Source organism: Lissotriton vulgaris, chromosome 12 (genome assembly GCF_964263255.1).
Source record: "Lissotriton vulgaris chromosome 12, aLisVul1.2, whole genome shotgun sequence".
In the NCBI taxonomy this organism is placed as follows: Eukaryota; Metazoa; Chordata; class Amphibia; order Caudata; family Salamandridae; genus Lissotriton; species Lissotriton vulgaris.
Window position 1 is genome coordinate 5,516,412 of NC_141700.1, and position 14,601 is coordinate 5,531,012.

At 49.9% G+C, this 14,601-nt stretch overlaps 1 protein-coding gene across 1 annotated transcript in view; it reads right to left on the reverse strand.

The window, feature by feature from the left end:
- The window catches only part of LOC147673019 (RNA-binding protein 3-like), a 53,515-nt gene extending 39,472 nt beyond the window's left edge, over positions 1-14,043 (reverse strand). Inside the window, exon 1 of the mRNA XM_086946688.1 lies at positions 13,918-14,043. The gene's annotated coding sequence lies outside the window, so the exon portion shown is untranslated. The remainder of the gene's footprint in view (positions 1-13,917) is intronic.
- Positions 14,044-14,601: the final 558 nt, after the last annotated feature.

The following is a 14,601-nucleotide window of genomic DNA, read 5'->3' on the forward strand; positions in this document are numbered from 1 at the left end:
TCTCTCGGCAGTTGACCTTCCCTGTCTCTCTGAAGAAGACCGTGACGATTTGGATAGAGACATATCTGCCGACGAGATCGCTCTTGCGATCGTTCGTTGCGGTCGGGTAAGGCATCTGGTCCCAACGGCATCCCTGTCGAGTTGTATAAGATTCGGCCAGACGTGGTTTCCCCGCACTTGCGTACTATGTTTTTGGAAGCGCGAGACGCCGGCCTTCTTCCCCTTGACCAGAGGTTGGCCACCATTGTGGTCATCCATAAGGAAGGGAAGCCGAGAGACATGTGTCGTTCTTATCGTCCCATCTCTCTCCTGAATGTCGAGCCTAAGATCCTTGCCAAGCTACTCGCTAATCGACTGATTGGAGTTATTGGCGACTTAGTGCATCCGGACCAGTCGGGCTTTATTCCTCACCGCAACACTGCCCTCAATTTGCGTCGACTCCACGGCGCCCTGGCTAGGGCCCATACCCTTGAGGAACCGGCAGTCCTCGATTCTCTTGACGCCACAATGGCCTTTGACTCTCTTGAGTGGAGTTACCTCTGGGCAGTGTTGACGAAGCTCGGTTTTGGCCCGGTGTTCGTGGGTTGGGTGAAACTTCTCTACGCTAGTCCACTGGCTAATGTTACTGTCAATGGCCGTCTATCGGCGTCTTTTGCCCTCCACAGAGGAACCAGACAGGGTTGCCCCTTGTCGCCTCTTCTGTTTGCCCTTGCTCTTGAGCCGCTCGCGGCCATGTTGCGCACGCACCCTGATCTACATGGCATAACCTGGGCTCCCGGCTTCGAGGACAGGGTTTCCCTGTATGCCGACGATATTCTGCTCTACTTAACCTCCCCCTGCAAGTCACTCATCGTGGCATGCGACGTACTCAGACTTTTTGGACGATACTCTGGCCTAGTTATCAACTGGGCCAAGTCCTCCCTGTACGTCCTAAAAGGGGACACGCCGCGCCTCCCCAGAGGCTGCAACATCCAGGTGGCCGGACAGGGTTTCAAGTACTTAGGGATTTACATCTCCGGGAGTTCGAAGGCGCGATATGATCACAACTTGCTCCCTCCTCTCCAGCGTCTCCGGCGCGACGTGGATAGTTGGCGCAAGCTTCCGCTCTCCCTACTTGGCCGTGCGGCATTATTTAAGATGATGTCTTTGCCCAGGTTCCTTTATGCTTTGCAGAACACCCAAGATCCGGTTCCGGCCCGCTACTTTAGGCGTGGTACGACGGGGGCATAGCACTGCCGGACGTGCATAGGTATTACTGGGCCTCCCAACTCGCGGCTCTCAACCATGGTCTCTACGGTCCGGTGAACAGCCCCGGCTATGCCATGGATAGATGGCTCCTGGGCGGTGGTAATTATTACCGGGCCCTGTACTCGAGGTCTTTGGATCGGCGGATGTCGGGTCCAACGAAGACAGCGGTCCACATCTGGCGGGCGCTCACCAAGGCGCAGGGCTGGCAGGGCAGGCTGACCAGATTCACCCCTCTGTATGACTCTGATATTTTGGGCAGGTTGTGGCACACCAAGGGCTTCGATAAATGGGACCTCATAGGCATCTCCAGGGTGGACGATATGATCTCTAAGGGCGAAATCAAGACCTTTCTTCAGTTGCAGGCTGAATACCAGTTGGGCGGCTCGGAGTTCTTCCGCTACGCCCAGCTGCGGCACGCGCTGCTCTCTGCCAAACCGACGGAGGGGGCGATTCCAGAGAGCTCTCCCTTGGAAGACAGAGTGTTGGATGGCCATATGCCCGATAGTGCTATCTCATTGTCATATAAAAAGCTAATCAATGTCAGCACCGACCTTCTCCTTGGAGTGCGTGATCAGTGGGTGGGAGATGGCCTAGAGATCGACGATGAGGATTGGCAGAGCGCAGTGTCCTCCCCTAAAGAGGTTGCCATCTCCTCTCGTCTTAGGCTGGTGCAATTCAAGATCTTGCACAGAGTGTATGTGACTGGCCCCCGGCTTGTGCGTATGGGATACTCGCCCAACGGACTTTGTCGTCGAGGCTGTGGTGCCCTTGCTACCATCCTGCACATTCTATGGGAATGCCCCGTCATAGCCTCCTACTGGAGAAGGGTGCACCGGATTATGAGTGAGGTGACTGGAGTGGTGGCTACTGCAGAAGCTCGGAGGTGTCTCCTCAACATCTGGGAACCATCTGATCACATCACGGCGCAGACCCAGTGGGTGACCCTGGGTAACATGGTGGCCAAGCGGGACATCGCGCAAAAGTGGGGTGCTGCCACGGCTCCCCTTGTGGTACAATGGAAAGCCAACATGGATTGGTGTATGTTCCGGGAAAAGACGGTCTATGTTGCCAGGGGTAGGCCCCAGAAATGGAGTAAAGTGTGGGGAGCCTGGAATGCTTACCGGGGTGATGTATGCCTGCCGCCCGAGCCTGTTTCTCTAGATGAACATATGTCATCATAGCCTGTGACACCAACTGTGACACGTTGAACTGATTGATCCTGTCTCTCCTCCTCCCTTCTCCTATCCTGCTACACTCTCCTGTATTAGTGACTCACTGCTTGCTCTCCCCTGCCCGCCACCAATACCTTGACAGATTTCTCTACTCCATTGCCACTCTTTGGCGCCGTTTGGCGTTTCTACTTCCTTCGTTTTCTGTTCTCTTTCAATATAAAATATAAAAACAACCTCCACTGTTCTGTTGCGAATGTTTTTGCACTATTGCGCTCCTAATTCACCATGCTGCCTTGCCTCCGGGATGTTAGGCTGAATAGCTGTGTGCTCTTTCAAAATAAAGGTTTTAAAAATTAAAAAAAAAAAAAAGTTAGTCAGGCATCCCTATGGAGGAGGAGGATCTGATTCAGGCAAATCATTGTTTAGATGTCTTCTGAACAGGAATGTCTTTCAGGAAGGTCGGGATGTCAGAAGCCAACCTTAGTTTGGCTGCTTGCAAGTTACATAAAGAGAGTACAGAATCCAGAGAAGGAGTGCTGTTGGCCATCTTAAATAAAAGTGTATGACTGGATATTTGGTCCTTATGAGAGGAGTACACATAGTTGAAGACCTTTTTACACGGGTGTGAGACGTCTCCGTACAGAAGGATTTAAACATGTTGCATTTCATGGTACACTGCCTGGGATACGTGACCCTATCTGAATGTTTAATATTCATGTTATCGTTATCAGTTAGCTTTCTTTAACAGATATCCTTCTTGGTTCTACATATTCCAGTGTGCGTTGTAACTTAAACCTCCCTTACCAAGTAATCTAAGCACAGTGAACAACTGCACACCCAAACCACAATTTCTTTCCAACTGTGTCAGATGTGAAATTTCTAATGAGAACCCAAGCACATAGCTGTGGATGGCCCCTGGAGACAGGGTTACCACCAACCACGTTGACATAAGAGGAAAAAGATATATGTGATTATGGATATCAGCCTCTCACTCCAAACCCAACTCAAAGAGACAGTGCCTCTTACTATATGATGAGCACTTTAACACGTCATTTTCTATTTTTACAAGTTGTCTAAAGGATGAAAGTATCAACATCTCTAGGTCTGCCACATCTTGATTACACCAATCGATTCTATCCCAGACTCTTAAAAACAAATCAACAAGGTATAATAAATCCAGAGTGCTGGGGCCAGACTTCCTAAACCTGAGCAGACATCAACACATTATCCCTGCCCTGGTTACTAGTAGCAGGAAAAACTAATACGATTAACGTTTCAATTAACCAAGAGTCTAGCAGCAGCAACCTATGGACTGTTTCTCTCTTAAAACATCTACTAACATCTGTGTACCTGCTGAACATGCAATGGCTCAAAAATGTTCACTTGTTAAAATCTGGTACTTTCCAACTTTTGCGTTAGATATGGAAATTGTTCCTTATAAACATGACAACTTCTTGGCTTTTGTTGCTGGACTTGAACCCATTTAGAGACTTTGCACCGTGCACTTCTTTTTAGTCAAGCATGTTCTCAAAATGCATAAAAATAGACTTCAGGTTGGGACCAAACACTGTCAGAGCTCATTTTTCAAGCAATGACTACTAACTTGCAGGCCCCAAGTAACTGGCCTACACACACGTTTGAAATGATTACAACTCCCTTGCAGGCTCTTCTACCAATAAGAGGATTGTTTCTCCACAACTGACTGCAAGCTGCAGGTACATCATCCTACAAGCAAATACGGCAACAAATCCTTGTGTGAGTGATTTGCACTGGTCTGGTAACAGCACTGACACATTTGCCAGCCTTTCACTTCTAATCTAGCACTCTGTGCTCACTCAGCCCAACCCTCTTCAACATCTACATCCTCACTCAGCCCAACCCTCTTCAACATCTACATGAGCCCCCTCGCAGCCATCGCACGCCAGCACAACCTCAACATCATCTCCTACGCCGACAACACCCAGCTCATCCTCTCCCTCACCAGCGACCCCACCACCGCCAGAGCCAACCTACACGAAGGGATGAAAAACGTCGCCCACTGGATGAGGAACAGCTGCCTTAAACTGAACTCGGACAAGACGGAAGTCCTCATCCTCGGATCATCACCCTCCGCCTGGGACGACTCCTGGTGGCCCCCGGCCCTGGGCACCGCTCCCAAACCGATGGACCACACACGCAACCTGGGCTTCATCCTGGACTCCTCCCTGTCAATGACCAGACAAGTCAACGCCGTCTCATCCTCGTGCTTCAACACCCTGCGCATGCTCCGCAAGATCTTCAGATGGATCCCCACGGAAACCAGGAAGACCGTCACCCAGGCACTCGTCACCAGCCGACTGGACTACGGGAACACCCTCTACGCCAGAACCACAGCGAAACTTCAAACAAGCATTTGCAATGCAATAGGTCTCGCATTAGGAAAGTTTGAGCTATTGGTCTTGTAAATGACAATTTTTTTTATTTATGTGTTGGTTTTGAAAATAGCTAAATTAATAGCTTTGTCATTTACAATGCCAATAGTTTTAACTTGGAGTGGAGAAGTGTGGCTCACTGGTTAGAGCAGGCAGACCCTGAAGCAGAGGTCAGACCCGGGACCAGGGTTCAATTCCCGACGCGGCAGGGTCTTGAGCTCAAATGTCCACGGACTCGATAATTCTCGCTTCGGTGCCTGACCTAATCATGGGTTCACACTCTGCAACTCTGGGCATTAAGCTTGCTTAATCTCCACAACGGCCCCCCGCGGCGGGATGCCTGGCTTTCACCTTGGGGATGCCCGTTAGGGGCTATCTCACAGGGAAAAGCCAGGACGGGTTCCCAAGGCAAGCGCCGAGATGCCTCCGGGTAGTCGAGCGCTATATAAGAACATACAAAAAAAAAAAAAAAAAAACTTTTGCAAATGTGACACCTATAGTATTTGTAATGCAACATGTTTGTATTTTCGTGACTTAGATGTATTGATATTACAAATTACAATGGCTTTTAATTGTTTTAAATAATTAATACTTAAATAAAAGTGATTTTAATTTATAATGGCAATAGCTTAAACTTTTGTAAATAACTTTTGTGAAGGTTATGTTCAGTATATTTTATTGTGACGAAAATCCAAGAACAGAAGTGAAATATTAACATCTTTTTGTGACATTTGTAATAAAGCTTGAAACATTGAGAGAACAAATTTAAACCAGTTGTTGTTGAATGGTTGCGCAGATTGATGCTGGGGTGGCGCTGAGGGGTGCTGTGGTGGTGCTGAGTGGTGCTGTAGTGATGCTGAGTGGTGCTGCTGAGTGATACTGGGATGGTGCTGAGTGATGCTGAGGTGGTGCTGTGGTGCTGCTTAGTGGTGCTGTGGTGGTGCTGAGTGGTGCTGTGGTGGTGCTGAGTGGTGCTGTGGTGGTTCTGAGTGATAATGATTGATGAGTGATAATGTGGTGGTGCTGAGTGGCGCTGCTGAGTGGCGCTGCTGAGTGATGCTGTGGTGGCGCTGCTGAGTAATGCTGTTGTGGTGCAGCTGAGTGATGCTGTGGTGGTGCTGAGTGAGGCTGTGGTGGTGCTGAGTGGTGCTGCTGAGTGGTGCTGTGGTGGTGCTGAGTGGTGCTGTGGTAGTGCTGAGAGGTGCTGTGGTAGTGCTGAGTCGTGCTGCTGAGTGGTGCTGAGTGGTGCTGAGTGGTGCTGTGGTGGTGCTGTGGTGGTGCTGTGGTGGTGCTGTGGTGGTGCTGAGTGGTGCTGTGGTGGTGCTGTGGTGGTGCTGTGGTGGTGCTGAGTGATAATGTGGTGGTGCTGAGTGATAATGTGGTGGTGCTGAGGGGGTGAGATTGTGTGTGAGGGTGAGAGGGTGAGTGAGGGTGTGTGAGGGTGGGGGGGGTGTGAGGGTAAGGGTGAGGGAGGGTGAGTGTGTGTGAGAGTGGGGTGTGTGAGGGTGTGTGGGTGAGTGAGGGGGTGTGAGGGTAAGTGTGAGGGGTATGAAGGCCATAGAACAATCTCCCCTGCAGCATTGTACATATCAATTAATAATAGTGCCTGGCAATGGTCATCCTACACCCATGATGGAGAAGGAAATGGAGCATCCCGTATGTAGATGAAAATCGAGCGGAAACCAGAGAAAGAAAGTGACTGGCTCTCCTTGAAAAGAATGAACGTGGGAGATGAGGCGAATGCGTCACAATGTTAGAAGACATAAAATCACATCACTGGATAGGCAGCTGATTCTAGTACAGAGTCTGCCATGAATAGGATTATACATTTCGATTTCGAGTACCTGAAGATGCACCAGAGCTGCTGATAACCAGCCATGCCCTACAGGGGGAGCCAGCGAGTGGGAGGGAGGGCCTGATCTTTTGGAATGTGTATGTGCTAAGATCGGAGTTGAAGGGATACGATAGCGATGAAGGCGGAAAAAAAAGGAGTTGGGAGTGTATAGAGAGAGAGTTAGCCAGTGCCAGGGTGTAGTGAAAACGAACAGGCAGCTGTTCCTATGCACAGGACGTCTGGATGCTCATCTTCATAACCACAATGGAGTGAGTCGGCCAGTCCCACCACACCGGAGTAGTGTACAATATAATCATGATAAACTCTGTGTCACAAAATTAAGCACCCAGGCTCTCCTTGTAATGAGCTGCATTCATACTATAGCCAGGTGTTTATTTTAATTTTCTGTAATGAAGGAAAACACAAAAATAATAGTATTTAATTAACTAATCAGGGGGCATGAAAGTGGCGCCGATTCTGAACAAAGAAATGCAAGCTCAAAGTGAAAGCTGCACCTTTAATAAATAAATAAAGGCACACTGCCATGAACTGTGTTAGTGGCGTTCACCTCTGCTGCTCCTTTACATTGGTATTGAAAGCGGCTCAGTGGAGTTACATTTTAAGTCAAAGTGTTGCCGTACAAACTCGGGAACTAAGAGGGAATGGTGCGTGGTGTTTCAAGCTGCTTGCATAGTACTTACTCAAAACTACGGTCTACAAAATAAACCAGCAGGCAAAGAACAACAAGGGAGGAAGGGTGACGAGACGCATGGGGAGCAGCAGCCTTTGATGTGCCGGCCGGCCATGCAGTGAGTAATTAGGGGAGGAGAAATGCCGGCCTGAGGCCGATCGCAAAGCAACAGATTGCTGTGGGGTATGACAAAAGGAGAGAAAGCCTGTGAGCTTATGAAGCTACAAACACTACACGATTCACACCACACACAGACAGAGCCTCATTCGATCATACAGAATTAAGACACCTACTTTAAACCATTTATGAGTATTAGGAATCTTGCTCAAAGTTTACTGTATTTTTAGGATTACCCTGATCAGTCTCTTCTTTCGTGGGTTAGACATACTGCTCTACTGGCATTACAAACCCAAGAAAATAACAAAAAGTTACTGTAGTCCACAGACTATTCAGAAAAAGAAAAACATTGGTTCTCCTCTTTTCACATTTTTAGACATCAGCGATTCAAAGCAAAGCAATTATCTTATCAAAAATAATGTCGGTTTGCATGGAAAAGACCACATTCATACAAAACCGAAAGTTAGAACATGTTTATCTCTAAGTAGGTGCTTTGACAACTTTACAAATATTTAGACAATCATGGCAAGTGGAAAGTCACACAATATCGGGTTCAGCATTTGGGTCAAATTTTGCGGCAAAAAAAAAAAGAGTTTACGCTATTGGCATTGGAACTGACAAAGCCTTTTAGTCATGTTTTAAAAATGAAAACAAACCTAAAAGGCATTATCATTCACAATGCCAATAGCTCAATCTCGCGTAATTGCGGCGCCGGTTGCATTGCAAATGCTTGTTGTGTATTCGCTATTGTTATAACCAAGGCCCCCAGATATGTAGCGCCATGACCCTAAAGCCGGCGCCACTGAGAGCGCTATCTCATTTACCACCAAAGGCGGCTGAGTGGTTTCTGAGACTAGTGATGCAAGTGGGTGGCCGGGTGAACATTGATAGTGAGTTCAGCCTCACATCCTGCCCGAGGAGCCTCTTTACATTGTAATGCTCCCTCCCGGACCTGCTGAACCGACACTGTTCACCGCCGTCGCGTGAGCCAGAGATGTGCGTGTTGGCACGTGCTCCCCTCAGGGCTGCGCTGTCACTGCTGTCCTCTTGTCTTGTCAGTAAATTCTTGTTTGCAGTCTCACATTAACGACTGCATTGTGTTAAGATTGCACCACCTGCCGCTAATGATTCACAGAATCATGATCCTCAACGCACGAGGGTACTCGGTCAGCGTCGGATTGGCATTCGGGCATTATGGATGCGCTCGATATTACATGAGCTGAGCCGTCACGAACACGCATAACAATTATGCACAATATGAACCAGGTCGTAGTTGGTCTAGGAACGCTACGCGCGTGTTACATTATCCGCTGGTGACGTCACCGGTTTATAGCTAATGCGGGAGGAGTGATTCTATGTACTTCCTATAGTAAACAAGTTGTGACGACTGCATTGTGTTACGATTGCACCGCCTGCCGCTAATGATTCACAGAATCATGATCCTCAACGCACGAGGGTACTCGATCAGCGTCGGATTGGCATTCGGGCATTATGATGCGCTCGATATTACATGAGCTGAGCCGTCACGAACACGCATAACAATTATGCACAATATGAACCAGGTCGTAGTTGGTCTAGGAACGCTACGCGCATGTTACATTATCCGCTGGTGACGTCACCGGTTTATCGCTAATGCGGGGGAGTGATTCTATGTACTTCCTATAGTAAACAAGTTGTGAATGAAAGAAGGGACAGAGAGGAGGAAAGGTGGGAGGGAACACGGCCTGGGGGAAGCTGGCTGGGGAGGGGGAGGAGAAATCCAAGTAAGGCTGTGTGCGGGGAGAGAGAGGGAAGGTGCTGGAGCTGGGGAACAGATGGCCGTGAAAGTTTATGGCCCAAAAGCGCGTGCCTGTGGCCACGTGAACTCGAAGAAAATCGCACCAAAAAACCCTTGGTTTGACGAGTATTTTGAGCACTTGAATTCTCTCACCGGACGTCGCCTTCCTAACAGAAACATGGATGAACGCCTCTTCAGCCCCAGACATCACCATCGCCATCCCGGAAGGATACAAGATCATCCGCAAGGACCGCATCAAACAAACAGGAGGAGGCATCGCTATCGTCCATAAGAACTCCATCCGCATCTCAACCAGCTCAGACGTCAACCTTGCCAGCGCCGAACACCTCCACTTCCAGATCCACACCGACCCCAAGACCACACTCAGAGGCACCCTCCTCTACCGGCCTCCAGGACCCCGTGCACAATTCAGTGACGACATCACTGACTTTATCACCCCACACGCCCTCCCCTCCGAGGACTACATTCTATTGGGAGACCTTAATTTTCACCTGGAAAAGAGCAACGACAGCAGCGCCACCACCCTTCTGGACAATCTTACCAACCTCGGACTCAAACAACTTGTCACTACCCCCACCCACATTGCAGGTCACACACTCGACCCCATCTTCACCTCCAGCAAACATGTCACTTTCAGCCACACCACAGCTCTTCATTGGACGGACCACAGCTGCGTTCACTTTACCTACAATAAGACCACAATCCACAACCATCCTCAACCCACCTTGCGAAGAAACTGGAACAAAATCACCACCGACCAGATCTCCTCATCGCTTCTTCAAAACCCCCCCCGCCCAGTCCTCAAACCCCGACCAAGCAGCCATTAACCTCACCCAATGGCTATCCAACAGCGCCGACATCCTAGCACCGTTGAAAAAACATCAAAGCAAACCCGGCAGCAAAAACGCCTCCTGCTTCAACGATGATCTTAAGAAATCAAAGAAACTCTGTCGCTCCCTCAAGAAGGCCTGGAAAAAAGACCCAAACACCAGCACCAGGGACGCCTTCAAAAACGCCACCCGCATACACCACCAACTAATCCGGTCTGCCAAGAAAGCCGCATTCAAAGTCCGACTAGATAACAACGCCCACAACAGCAAGGAACTATTCAACATCGTCAAAGAATTTACCAACCCATCAGCCATCTCCAACGACATCACCCCCTCCCAAGCCCTCTGCGACTCCCTAGCTTCCTTCTTCCACAACAAAATCGCAGACATCCACAACAGCTTCGACAACCGACCCGGAGACCAACCCACCCAACCTTCTGCAGGACCTTCACCCCCCTTGAACATCCTTAACGACTGGAACCCAATCTCCACTGAGGACACCATCCGCCTGATGAACTGGTTAGAGGCGGCAGACCCGAGAGCAGAGGACGGCCCGGGACCAGGGTTCGATTCCCGGCGCGGCAGGTTTCTGGACCAGGGTCAGCGGACTCGATAATTCTCTCGCCTCGGTGCCCACTCTGATCAGCGATCACACTCGGCAACTCTGGGCATTAGCTTGCCTCATCTTCACTAACGGCCCCACCAGACCGCCGGGGATGCCTGGTCTCACCCTGGAGATACCAATTAAGGGACCATCTCTCAGGGAAGCCAGGAAGGGTTTCGCAGCGGTCGAAGCGCCTTGGGACCCTACGGGTAAGTAGTGCGCTATATAAATGCCTATACATACATACATACATACATCCACTCAGGATCCCCAACTGACCCATGCCCTCACCACATCTTCAACAGAGCAGACCACCATAGCACCACACCTCCGAGATGTCATCAACTGCTCCCTCAACTCCGCCACCTTCCCGGAAAGCTGGAAACACGCAGAACTCAGCGCCCTTCTGAAAAAACCCACAGCTGACCCCACCGAACTCAAAAACTACCGCCCCATCTCGCTTCTTCCATTCCCGGCCAAAGTCATCGAGAAAGCTGTCAACAACCAGCTCGCCACCTTCCTCGAAACCAACAAATCCCTCGACCCCTCACAGTTCGGCTTCCGAGCCAAACACAGCACTGAGACCGCACTTATCGCAGCAACAGACGACATTCGAACTCTACTGGACAATGGAGACACAGTCGCCCTCATCCTCCTCGACCTCTCCGCTGCCTTCGACACAGTCTGTCATAGCACCCTTATACAGCGCCTCAGAAACGTCGGAATCCAAGGAAAAGCACTGGAATGGATCACCTCGTTCCTCACCGGAAGAACCCAGAGAGTCCGCCTCCCATCATTCAAGTCAGAGGCCTCTGAAGTCATCTGCGGCGTGCCACAAGGATCATCACTCAGCCCCACCCTCTTCAATGTATACATGAGCCCCCTTGCGGCCATCGCTCGCCAACACAATCTCAACATCATCTCCTACGCTGACGACACTCAACTGATCCTCTCACTCACCAAAGACCCTAACACCGCCAAAACCAACTTACATGAAGGAATGAAAGAAGTAGCCGAGTGGATGAAGCACAGCCGTCTGAAACTGAACTCAGACAAAACAGAAGTCCTCATCTTAGGCACCTCCCCCTCCGCCTGGGATGACTCTTGGTGGCCAGAGGCCTTTGGAAAAGCACCCATCCCGACGGACCACGCACGGAACCTGGGCGTCATCCTGGACTCCTCACTCTCGATGACCAGACAAGTCAACGCCGTTTCATCATCTTGCTTCAACATTCTTCGCATGCTCAAAAAAACATTTCGCTGGATCCCCACCGAAACTAGAAAAACGGTCACCCACGCACTGGTCACGAGCCGCCTGGACTACGGAAACACCCTATACGCCGGTACCACCGCAAAACTCCAGAAAAAACTCCAACGCATCCAAAACGCTTCAGCCAGGCTCATACTAGACATCCCGCGTAAAGAACACATCTCTGGTCACCTGAAAAACCTCCACTGGCTCCCCGTAAATAAGAGGATTACTTTCCGCCTCCTAACCCACGCACACAAAGCACTTTACGAACTTGGACCCGAATGCCTCAACACACGACTGTCCTTCTACACCCCCTCCCGTCAGCTACGATCCTCCAACCAAGCCCTTGCCACTGTACCTCGCATCAACAAAACCACCATGGGAGGTAGATCCTTCTCCTACCTGGCAGCTAAGACCTGGAACTCACTTCCCACTCACCTTCGCCTTACTCAGAACCACCTAGCTTTCAGAAAGCAACTTAAAACTTGGATATTCGACAAGTAATTCCCCACCCTTCCTCAAGCGCCTTGAGACCCTATGGGTATGTAGCGCGCTATATAAATCTCGTGACTTGACTTGACTCTCCATTTTCCATTCCTTCGGAATGGAAAAGGCGAGACCTAAAAAGACTCCAACGCATCCAGAACGCCTCCGCCCGACTCATCCTCGACATCCCCCGACACAGCCACATCACCGGACACCTGAGAGACCTGCACTGGCTCCCCGTCAGCAAGAGAATCACGTTCAGACTACTCAGACACGCACACAAGGCTCTCCACGACCTGGGCCCCAAGTACCTCAACGACCGCATGACCTTCTACACGCCCACCCGCCAGCTACGATCGACTGGCCACGCACTCGCCACCGTACCACGCATCCGCAGAGCCACCGCCGGAGGAAGATCCTTCTCCTACCTGGCAGCCAAGACGTGGAACTCCCTCCCCTCCCACCTCCAGCGAACCCAAGACCATCTCGCCTTCAGGAAGCAGCTCAAGACCTGGCTGTTCGAGCAGTAACTTTCCCCTCCCCCAGCGCCTTGAGACCCGCCCAGGTGAGTAGTGCGCTATACAAATGACGTGACTGATTGAGGCAACTGCTCTCCATATGTACACTCTGCATAGGGGTGTTGCAGGTCAAGGAAGCTGACCAACATCTTCAAAAGATTGTATGGTTTTATCTGGCTTGTTGCCTTAGCAAATTACACCCACTACCTTCCAGTCTCACTCTAGCATTCTCAGACTCGTTGACTGTATTTCTCGCTTGAAGACACAATCTCCCTTGAACAGAGAGGTGGAGGCCACCCTCTGCATCTGACCAGACACGAACATACCTGTCAACCTTTTAAATATCTATAAAGGATGCATTCTATGGGATTGGGGGCAAGTCAGCGCACATTAACAATTTTTTGGCATGCGTTCCCAATGCATGCATGCCAATGGACCAGATTCATGCAGGAGAATCCCGAATTTTCAAGCAAAAAAAAATGATTTTCTTTTTTATCTGTCTCCCGCCTGAAATTGCATTTTTTTGCAATAAGAGTTATTGCGGAAATTACATTCTCCCGATTTTTATTTTAAAATCTCCCACTTCCCCGCCCTACAGTGTTGGCATGTCTGCCAATGACAACTATGACTGAATTTGCATAGCCTCAATGTGACCTGCTGAACCGTTAAACTGCCTCCACTCCCATCGAAACGAAGCGATTGGTAAATAAACACTGATTTATTTGAATTATCTCCCCTGTTCCTGAGTCCACAGGCGGGTGTGTGCGGCGCCTCCGCCTGAGGGAGAGGTGAGCAGGACAGGTCATGAGGGCCCTTCCCCTTCGGATGCTGGGGATACAGCCATACGACGTCACTAGGTACGCGACAACACCGAGCTCCCTCTGATGTCATAAGAGCTCGCCCACCGAGGACAGCGGCACGCACGTCGAACCTTCTCGAGCGGCGACGTCACTTACCTGGCAGTAGACGGCACAGCCTCGCGACTCCCGAGCACCCATTGCGCGCAATATTTTATCCCATGTTTCTTCTCATAAATATTAATGATGTGACCTCACAATGAGACCGCGTGCCACGGCGTCCGTGTCAGAGTCAGGCAAGCTGCTATGCTCCCACCACGGTCATTGCAGGCGCGGTGACGATGCCTGACCCTAAGATGGCGGCAAGTGAGCTCCTAGGATGCGGCAGTAGGGGGCGCTGCTCCCCAGCATTATAGGAGGCCACGAAATGTGTATTTAATATAGTTTAGACAAAACACGCTATCAAGTTTTATTTTTGCAGATTTACACAACTCGCCCCAAAGGCATTGGAGTGCTTTACATGAGCATCGGATAAGGACACAGAGTTAGGTTACATAAGGACACACTGATTTTTTTCTTTGTTTGTTTTTTGTAGGCATGTGGAGATTAAATCTGAGCACCAGTTAGGTTACATAAGGACACATTAATTTTTTTTGTTTTGTTACATATGGGCAATTTTTTTTTGTAGGCATGGGGAGATTAACAGCTTGGGTGCGGCGCGAATTCCGCCACGCTGCTGGACATTCCAATCATGGGCGTGGCTCGTGCGCATACACCCACTGTGACTCATGACGGCTGGGGGCCATCATGAGCACGGAAGGGGTTAAACATAAGCACCAGTTA